Raw genomic sequence first — 11,100 nt, forward strand, 5'->3', positions numbered from 1 at the left:
TCTGCTAAATATATATATATATATTTCTACTTGATGTATAGCCTTGATTCTTATTTATTGTTGTTCATTTGTTGTCAAACGTTTTTTATCCACAGATGAGTCTCAATTTTTCTGTGCAGTCCCGCTTTCTTTCATGCCATTGTTTATCAGGTGTAGCAGTGTAAACCTATTTGACAGGGACCCACATTTTCTCTCCAGACTCATTGAGCTCTATTTCACACACAGGTGCTCAAACAGACTCAACGAGGAAGGTCAATTTGTACCTCAAAAACATTGCTTTGCCTTTAACAGTTAAAGGTTACATTACACTCCAAAATCAAAGTTTGTCAGATGTTTTGATACCTTAAAAGTAGTGTCCTAGGTCGTTGATTTCAACAGAACATCTGTTTTGTACATCCCGCTATACGCCACAATCCAAAACGAATGGAAAAGATAAGCACCATTCAATTTACTGTGCTTACCTTAACTGACTTGCCTAGTTAGGTTAGGTAAGAACACATTCTTATTTACAACGACGGCCTATCCCGGACGACGCTGGGCCAATTGTGCACTTCCCTATGGCACTCCCCATCACGGCCGGATGTGATTCAGCTTGGATTCGAACCAGGGATGCCTCTTGCACTGAGATGCAGTGCCTTAAACAACTGTGCCACTCTGGAGCCGATATAGCTAGAGGGTTGTGAATTCATCCTGACTTTAGACAAACTTTGAGGCCTGAAGAGATGACAAAGTTTATTTTCGAGTGTAATGTCCCTTTAACACAACATTGATATGATGATTTTACAGTGGTGGAAGCCAAGCATCGCATATCAACAGTTTTCACAGTGATACCTCATCAGGTAAAACGTCCTTCATGTTCTTCTCTGACTACTCCAAGATGATGCTGTAAACTTTATTCATGTTGTAGCCATTTGTCATGCAGCTAGCGTCAATGAGAAAGCCATTGGTGTTACAGTGTATCAGTGCAGGCCACTGATACCATTTCCGCACTTTTTTATACATTGTGATAAATCAATCAACCATATTTATTTATAAAGCCCTTCTTACATCAGCTGATGTCACAAAGTGCTGTACAGAAACCCAGCCTAAGACCCCAAGCAGCAAGCAATGCAGGTGTAGGAGCACGGTGGCTAGGAAAAACTCCCTAGAAAAGCCAGAACCTAGGAAGAAACTTAGAGAGGAACCAGGCTATGAGGGTGGCCAGTCCTCTTCTGGCTGTGCCGGGTGGAGGTTATAACAGAACATGGCCAAGATGTTCATAAATGACCAGCAGGGTCAAATAATAATAATCACAGTGGTTGTAGAGTGTGCAACAGCACCTCAGGAGTAAATGTCAGTTGGCTTTTCATAGCCGATCATTCAGAGTATCTCTACCGCTCCTGCTGTCTCTAGAGAGTTGAAAAAAGCAGGTCTGGGATAAGGTAGCAAGTCCGGTGAACAGGTCAGGGTTCCATAGCCGCAGGCAGAACAGTTGAAACTGGAGCAGCAGCACGACCAGGTAGACTGGGGACAGCAAGGAGTAATCAGGCCATGTAGTCCTGAGGCATGATCCTAGGGCTCAGGTCCTCAGAGAGAGAAAAAGAGAGCAAGAGAGAATTAGAGAGAGCATACTGGATAAGACAGGAGAAATACTCCAAATATATTAGACTAACCCTAGCCCCCAGACACTATTGCAGCATAAATACTGGAGGCCGAGACAGGAGGGGTCGGGAGACACTGTGGCCATGTCCGACGATACCCCCGGACAGGGCCAAACAGGCAGGATATAACCCCACCTACTTTGCCAAAGCACAGCCCCCACATCACTAGAGGGATATCTTCAACCACCAACTTACCATTCTGAGACAAGGTCGAGTATTGCCCACGAAGATCTCCCCCACGGCACGAACCCAAGGGGGGTGCCAGCCCGGACAGGAAGATCACGTCAGTGACTCCACCCACTCAAGTGGCACACCCCTCCTAGGGATGGCATGGAAAAGCACCAGTAAGCCAGTGACTCAGCCCCTGTAATAGGGTTTGAGGCAGAGATTCCCAGTGGAGCGAGGGTAACCGGCCAGGCAGAAACAGCAAGGGCAGTTCGTTGCTCCAGTGCCTTTCCGTTCACCTTCACACTCTGGGCCAGACTACACTCAATCATAGGACCTACTGAAGAGATGAGTCTTCAATAAAGACTTAAAGGTTGAGACCGAGTCTGCGTCTCTCACATGGTTAGGCAGACCATTCCATAAAAATGGAGCTCTATAGGAGAAAGCCCTGCCTCCAGCTGTTTGCTTTGAAATTATAGGGACAGTAGGGAGGCCTGCGTTTTGTGATCGTATGGCAGGACCAAATCGGAAAGATAGGTAGGCGCAAGCCCATGTTGATCTTTGTAGGTTAGCAGTGAAACCTTGAAATCAGCTCTAGGCTTAACAGGAAGCCAGTGTAGAGAGGCTAGCATGGGAGTAATATGATAATTCTTTGGTTCTAGTCAAGATTCTGCTTAGCACTAACAGAAGTTTATTTAGTTCTTTATCCGGGTAGCCGGAAAGTAGAGCATTGCAGTAGTCTAACCTAGAAGTGACAACAGCATGGATTCATTTTTCTGCATCATTTTTGACTGAAAGTTTCATATTTTTTCAATGTTACGTAGATGGAAAAAAGCTGTCCTTGAAACAGTCTTGATATGTTCGTCAAAAGAGAGATCAGGGTCTAGAGTAACGCCAAGGTCCTTCAGAGTTTTAATTGAGACGACTGTACAACCATCAAGATTAATTGTCAGATTCAACAGAATATCTCTTTGTTTCTTGGGACCTAGAACTAGCATCTCTGTTTTGTCCGAGTTTAAAAGTAGAACATTTGCCGCCATCCACTTCTTTATGTCTGAAACATAGGCTTCCAGGGAGGGCAATTTTGGGGCATCACCATGTTTCATCGAAATGTACAGCTGTGTGTCGTCCTCGTAGCAGTGAAAATTAACATTATGTTTCCGAATGACATCACCAAGAGGTAAAATATATAGTGAAAACTATAGTGGTCCTAAAACGGAGCCTTGAGGAACACCGACATTTACAGTTGATTTGTCAGAGAACAAACCATCCACAGAGACAAATATCTTTCCGACAGATAAAATCTAAACCAGGCCAGAACTTGTTCGTGTAGACCAATTTGGGTTTCCAATCTCTGCAAAAGAATGTGGTGATCGATGGTATCAAAAGCAGCACTAAGGTCTAGGAGCACGAGGACAGATGCAAAGCCTCGGTCTGACACCATTAAAAGGTAATTTACCACCTTCACAAGTGCAGTCTCAATGCAATGATGGGGTCGTAAACCAGACAGGAAAATTTTGAGAGGAATGGGAGATTCAATACAGGTTGATTTAGTTTTCATATTTTCTGGGTCACGGTTTGGCTTTTTCAAGAGAGGCTTTATTATTGCCACTTTTAGTGAGTTTGGTACACATCCGGTGGATAGAGAGCCATTTATTATGTTCAACATAGGAGGGCCAAGCACAGGAAGCAGCTCTTTCAGTAGTTTAGTTGGAATAAGGTCCAGTATGCCGCTTGAAGGTTTAGAGGCCATGATTATTTTCAATGTGTCAGGAGATATAGTACTAAAACACTTGAGTGTCTCCCTTGATCCTAGGTCCTGGTAGTGTTGTGCAGACTCAGGACAACTGAGCTTTGGAAGAATATGCTGATTTAAAGAGGAGTCCGTAATTTGCTTTCTAATGATCATGATCTTTTTGTCAAATAAGTTCATGAGTTTATCACTGCTGAAGTGAAAGCAATCCTCTCTTGGGGAATGCTGCTTTTTAGTTAACCTTGCGACAGTATCAAATATAAACTTTGGAATGTTCTTATTTTCCTCAATTAAGTTGGAAAAATAGGATGGTCGAGCAGCAGTGAGGGCTCTTCGACACTGCGCGGGACTGTCTTTCCAAGCTAGTCGGAAGACTTCCAGTTTGGTGGAGCACCATTTCCATTCCAATTTTCTGGAAGCTTGCTTCAGAGCTCAGGTATTTTCTGTATACCAGGGAGCTAGTTTCTTATTACAAATGTTTTTAGGGGTGCAACTGCATCTACGGTATTACGCATGCTTAAATTGAGTTTCTCAGTTAGGTGGTTAACTGATTGTTGTACTCTGACGTCCTTGGGTAGGTGGAGAGAGTTCTGGAAGGGCATCTAGGAATCTTTGGGTTGTCCGAGATTTTATAGCACGGCTTTTGATGATCCTTGGTTGGGGTCTGAGCAGATTATTTGTTGCGATTGCAAACTTAATAAAATGGTGGTCGATAGTCCAGGAATATGAGGAAAAACATTAAGATCGACAACATTTATTCCATGGGACAAAACTAGGTCCAGAGTATGACTGTGGCAGTGAGTAGGTCCGGAGACATGTTGGACAAAACCCACTGAGTCGATGATGGCTCCGAAAGCCTTTTGGAGTGGGTCTGTGGACTTTTCCATGTGAATATTAAAGTCACCAAAAAATAGAATATTATCTGCCATGACTACCAGGAATTCAGGGAACTCAGGAACATGGTTATATGGCCCAGGAGGCCTATAAACAGTAGCTATAAAAAAGTGATTGAGTAGGCTGCATAGATTTCATGAATAGAAGCTCAAAAGACAAAAACGCTGTCGTTTTTTGGGGGGTAAATTGAAATTTGCTATTGTGAATGTTTGCAACACCTCCGCCTTTGCGGAATGCGCGGGGGATATGGTCACTAGTGTAACCAGGAGGTGAGGCCTCATTTAACACAGTAAATTCATTAGGCTTAAGCCATGTTTGTCAGGCCAATCACATCAATATTATGATCAGTGATTAGTTCATTGACTATAACTGCCTTGGAAGTGAGGGATCTAACATTAAGTAGCCCTGTTTTGAGATATCACAATCTCTTTCAATAATGACAGGAATGGAGGAGGTCTTTATTCCAGTGAGATTGCTAAGGCAAACACCGCCATGTTTTGTTTTGCCCAACCTAGATCGAGGCACAGTCACGGTCTCAATGGGGATAGCTGAGCTGATTACACTGACTGTGCTAGTGGCAGACTCCACTAAACTGGCAGGCTGGCTAACAGCCTGCTGCCTGGCCTGCAACCTATCTCATTGTGGAGCTAGGGGAGTTAGAGCCCTGTCTATGTTCGTAAATACGATGAGACCACCCCTCAAGCTAGGATGGAACCCGTCACTCCTCAACAGGCCAGGCTTGGTCCTGTTTGTGGGTGAGTCCCAGAAAGAGGGCCAATTATCTACAAATTCTTTTGGGAGGGGCAGAAAACAGTTTTCAACCAGCGATTGAGTTGTGATACTCTGCTGTAGAGCTCATCACTCCCCCTAACTGGGAGGGGGCCAGAGACAATTACTCGATGCCGACATCTTTCTATCTGATTTACAGGCTGAAGCTATGTTGCGCTTGGTGACCTCTGACTATTTCATCCTAACATCGTTGGTTCCGACGTGGATAACAATATCCCTATACTCTCTACACTCGCCAGTTTTAGCCTTAGACAGCACTATCTTCAGATTAGCCTTAACGTCGGTAGCCCTGCCACCTGGTAAACTGGATGATTCGTTTCAAGTCTAATACTGCGGGTAATGGAGTCGCCAATGACGAGGGTTTTCAATTTGTTAGAGCTAATGGTGGAAGGCTTCGGCGTCTCAGACCCCGTAACGGGAGGAGTGACCAGAGAAGGCTCGGCCTCTGACTCCGACTCGCTGCTTAATGGGGAGAACCGCTTGAAGTTCCTGCCGGCTGAATAAGCGACACCGGTTGACCATTCCTACAGCATTTCCCTCCAGAAGCCATGAGCAAATTGTCCGGCTGCGGGGACTGTGCAAGGGGATTTATACTACTATCTGTACTTATTGGTGGCACAGACGCTGTTTCATCCTTTCCTACACTTTAATTACCCTTGCCTAATGATTGCGTCTGAAGCTGGGCTTGCAGCACAGCTATCCTCGCCGTAAGGCGATCGTTCTCTTGTATATTATGAGTACACTGACTGCAATTAATAGGCATAATGTTAATGTTACTACTTAGCTTCGGCTGGTGGAGGTCCTGACGAACCACGTCCAGATAAATCGTCCGTGGTGAAAAAGTTGAAAGAAAAAAGTAGGGCGAGGGAAAAAATGTAACTATAAAACGGTAGTTAAAAAGTAAAAACCGTAAAGTTGGCAGGTAGCAACAAACCGCACAGCAGCACGTAAACAAGTCTACAAGCTGTGACCGGATTTGTCATTGATTGCAAGATAACTATTTCACATAGCTGAGGTGAAAGAGCCCTCACTTGCACTTTGTTTTTGGCTGCAGAGCATTGTCTGTTGAAATGTCCCCCAAACACAGTATTTTAACCATGTGTATGTAAGTATCCCAGATATCAATCTAACCATCCACCTTTCCTTTTTTTACTTGAATATATTTTTACTATGTAAATAATTTTGTATAAATGCTGTATAATACTTTGATACCAATAAAAAATATATTGGTTTGAATAAAATTACATTTTGTTTTGCAAATGAAGTGTTTCACTAAATTCACTTAGTATTTAGTATTTTATTGGGACCCCCAATTAGCCGCTGCTCTTCCTGGGGTCCAAACCGGAAACAATACAACAAATAAAATGCATAATATACACTGAATGTACAAAACATTAGGAACACCTGATCTTTCCATGACATAAACTGACCAGGTGAAAACTATGATCCCTTATTGATGTCACCTGTTAAATCCAATCAGTGTAGAAGAAGGGCAGGAGACAGGTTAAAGAATTATTTTTAACCCTTGAGAGAATTGAGAAATGGATTGTGTATGTGTGCCACTCAGAGGGTGAATGGGCAAGCCAAAATATTTAAGTGCCTTTGAATGGGTTATGTTTGTAGGTGCCAGGCGCACCGGTTTGAGTGTGTCAAGAACTGCAATGCTGATGGGGTTTTCATGCTCAACAGTTTCCCATGTGTATCAGGAATGGTCCACCACCCAAAGGACATCCAGCCAACTTGATACAACTGTGGGAAGCTTTGGAGTCAACATGGGCCAGCGTCCCTGTGGAACGCTTTTGACACCTTGTAAAGTCCATGCCCCGACGAATTGAGGCTGTTCTGAGGGCAAAAGGGGGTGCAACTCAATATTAGGTAGGTGTTCCTAATGTTTTGTGTACTCATTGTACATAATATTACATAATCTCCGGCCTCTGCCTCATGCTTTATAAACAGGAGATGACTCTTCACAGTCCACATTGTGCCTTAAGGTCATTTTCTGTTATTTTAAATATAGTTTTATTGCTAGCTTCAGTTACCTGGGGTGGCAGAGTTCCATGTAGTCATGGCTTTTTTAAAATACTTTGTTTGCCAGCCTCTGTTCTGGACCTGGGGACTGTGAAGAGACCTCTGATTCCATGTCTTGTGTTGTACTGATGAGTGTCCGAACTGTGTGCCAACTGCTTGAACAGACAGTTCAGTACCTTCAACACCACGCACAAAAATAGTGATAGTGATGCAGTCGATCTCTCCTCAACTTTGAGCCAGGAGAGATTGACATGCATGTTACTGACATTCGCCCTCCGTGTGCATCTAAGTGCAGTATGTGCTGCTCTGTTCTGGACCAACTGCAATTTTCCTATGTCCCTCTTTGCCACAAATGACCACACAACTGGGCAGTAGTCCAGGTGTGACAACTGTTCGACTGAGATGTTAAGAAAGCAGAGCAATGCCTAATCATGGACAGACCTCTTCCCATTTTAGCAACCATTGAATATATGTTTGGACCATGACAGCTTGTTACCTAGGGTTATACCTAGCAGTTTAATCTTCTCAACTTGCTCAATCACCACATTATTCAATAATAGATCTAAATTAGGTTTATTTAGAATTGAGTGGGTGATTTGTCCCAAAAACGATGCTTTTGGTTTTTGCCCTATTTAGCACCAGCCTGTTGCTAGTTAGCCATTCTAAACTGGCTTGAGCTCTATGTTAAGGGTGTCAGTTATTTATTTTACCGTCGTAGCCGACATGTATACTGGTTAGTCGTCAGCGTACATAGACACACAGGATTTATTCCAGGTCAGTGGAAGATCATTAGTAAAAACAAAATCGCATATCTGACACACGATAAGGAATTACGTCTATTGAAATATTCTGACTAACATTAGGGGACAGACCCGGAGGCGTTACATCTGCCTTCACTAACATTGAATCTCTCAAAGTTGTGGAATGATTATTAGCAGAAAGACTGCATATGGGGGCTGTTTATAACATGCCATATAGCATGAATACCATGCCACAAATTGCAAACATCTAAAACTGTTATCACAGTGCTGTATCAGTAATGTTATTAATCATTGCAACACAATACATTTGGATTGCATCAACTGCATCCTATTGAAGTGCAGGCATTATTGTAAGGATTGTTCCGGGCCAATGTGGACTGTGCTCATGTTTTTGTTCATGAGCTGAGGGCCCAAAGCAGATCTGGTACCAATCTATCCTCCTCACTGAGGTCCAATTGTGTTGAAATGGAACCCAGGTTCTATTGTGAAAGAGGAGGAAGTGAAGCGCTACTAAGGTACACAATAGTACATTTTGGTAGACAGAAGGTGCTCTTTGGTAAAAGGGGTAAATTGGTCATCAAAAAGAAAGGAGGACCAAGGCACTCTTCATATAATTAATTAAAATGCCTTTATTTGTATGGCATGTTCAATAGAAACAAAGTTTTAAAAATCTGACGCGTTTCGGCTGCATATCCTTTGCCACGGAGTACAAAGAAATAATACAATGTCCTCTTTTGAACAGCTTTTCCAATTAGCCCTAATTTGAAGAGGGAGTGGTTACAAAATTTATTGGACACACCTAGGTGTTTTGTAACCACTCCCTCTGCAAAATATGTGAAAAATAAATTCTTTTTATGCGTTATGTCTGGGGCAAATCCAACACAACACCGCTGAGTACCACTCTTCATATTTTCAAGCATGGTGGTGGCTGCATCATTCAATTGGTATACTTGTAATCGTTAAATAGGCTTGACGACCTATGGCAAGACTTGAAATTGGCTGTCTAGCAATGATCAACAATCAACTTGAGAGCTTGAAGAATTTAAAAAATAGTAGTGGGCAAATATTGTACTATCCAGGTGTGCAAAGCTCTTAGAGACTTACCGCAAAAGACTCACAGCTGTAATCGCTGCCAAAGGTGCTTCTACAAAGTATTGACTTAGGTATTCACACCCTATGTAAATTTGATATTTCTGCATTTTATTTTCAATAAATGTGCAAACATTTCTAAAAACATGTTTTCACTTTGTCATTATGGGGTATTGTGTGTAGATGGGTGAGTTTTTAAAAATCCATTTTGAATTCAGGCTGTAACAGAAAAACGTGGAATAAGTCAAGGAGTATAAATACTTTCTGAAGGCACTGTATTATATTGTTATTTACAATAAAAGGGACTCCAAAATGACATACAATTGAAGTCGGAAGTTTACATACACCTTAGCCAAATACATTTAAACTCAGTTGTTCACAATTCCTGACATTTAATCCTAGTAAAAAGACCCTGTCTTAGGTCACCACTTTATTTTAAGACTGTGAAATGTCAGAATAATAGTAGAGAGAATGATTTATTTCAGCTTTTATTTCTTTCATCACATTCCCAGTGGGTCAGAAGTTTACATACACTCAATTAGTATTTGGTAGCATTGCCTTTAAATTGTTTAACTTGGGTCAAATGTTTCGGGTAGCCTTCCACAAGCTTCCCACAATAAGTTGGGTGAATTTTGTCCCATTCCTCCTGACAGAGCTGGTGTAACTGAGTCAGGTTTGTAGGCCTCCTTGTGCACACACACTTTTTCAGTTCTGCCCACAAATTCTCTATAGGATTGAGGTCAGGGCTTTGTGATGGCCACTCCAATACCTTGACTTTGTTGTCCTTTTTAAGCCACTTTGCCACAACTTTGGACGTATGCTTAGGGTCATTGTCCATTTGGAAGACTAATTTGCGACCAGGCTAAGTAAACATTTCACTGTAAGGTCTATACATGTTGTATTCGGCGCATGTGACTAATACAATCTGATTTGACAGGTGTGTGCGTTTCCAAATCATGTCCAATCAACTGATTTACCACAGGTGGACTCCAAGTCCTAGAAACATCTCAAGGCTGATCAATGGAAACAGGATGCACTTGAGCTCAATTTCAAGTCTCATAGCAAAGGGTCTGAATACTTATGTAAATAAGGTATCTGTTTTTTTTTGTATTCATTTGCAAACATTTCTAAAAACCTGTTTTTCATTTTGTCATCATGGGGTATTGTGTGATGATTGAGTGAAAAAAAACAATTTCATCCATTTTAGAATAAGGCTGTAACTAACAAAATGTGGAAAAAGTCAAGGGGTCTGAATACTTTCCGAATGCACTGTGCCTCAGTGAAAAATAATAATAGCCCACTTGATTGTGCAACTTGCTGACTCAACAAGAATTTGTAGAGCAACATATAATATTCATTTCAAATATCTGGTTTATGTTATTTTATTAAAAAAGGAAACTAAAAACAAAAAAATGTACTAAAAGAGTGTTTCTATTAACAGACAGATCAAGTCAGCATTGTCTATCATGAGAGATATGAGTGCATCAAAGCAGTATTATAGGTAGAGCTCACTTAGATGGTGAGTCCGTAGAATCGACAAAGGCTACATTTCATACGGACAAATACACTCTTACCCATGGCACCTTTTATATACCACGTCGCCTCATCTCATCAGAAAGGAGTAGCGGTTGAACCACTAGAGGGGCTAGAAATGGATAAGGCTCCTTGAACAGTCCCTGATCTGGGATCAGATGTCATTTTTCTAATTAATGGGAGTAGAGATGTGACATTGGTACTGGATTAGCATGACAATCAAGCATAGAGTTAGTTTAATATTATGGGGGCTGTAAGAAGGGACCAGTTGAATGTCTATTGTCACGTTTGTTTGTGTGTGTCTCCACAGAGGGCCCATAGGAGTTGACTGTTGGCTGACTAGAAGCAGGGAGCACCTGTGCAAGTCAGATAATACATTAAATGGTACATTGTTACATCTGTATCGTTGTTCCAAGTCCAGTGCGCTCAGGCTGTTACTTTTGTATCA

This window comes from Salvelinus namaycush, chromosome 26 (assembly GCF_016432855.1).
Source record: "Salvelinus namaycush isolate Seneca chromosome 26, SaNama_1.0, whole genome shotgun sequence".
Lineage (NCBI taxonomy): Eukaryota > Metazoa > Chordata > Actinopteri > Salmoniformes > Salmonidae > Salvelinus > Salvelinus namaycush.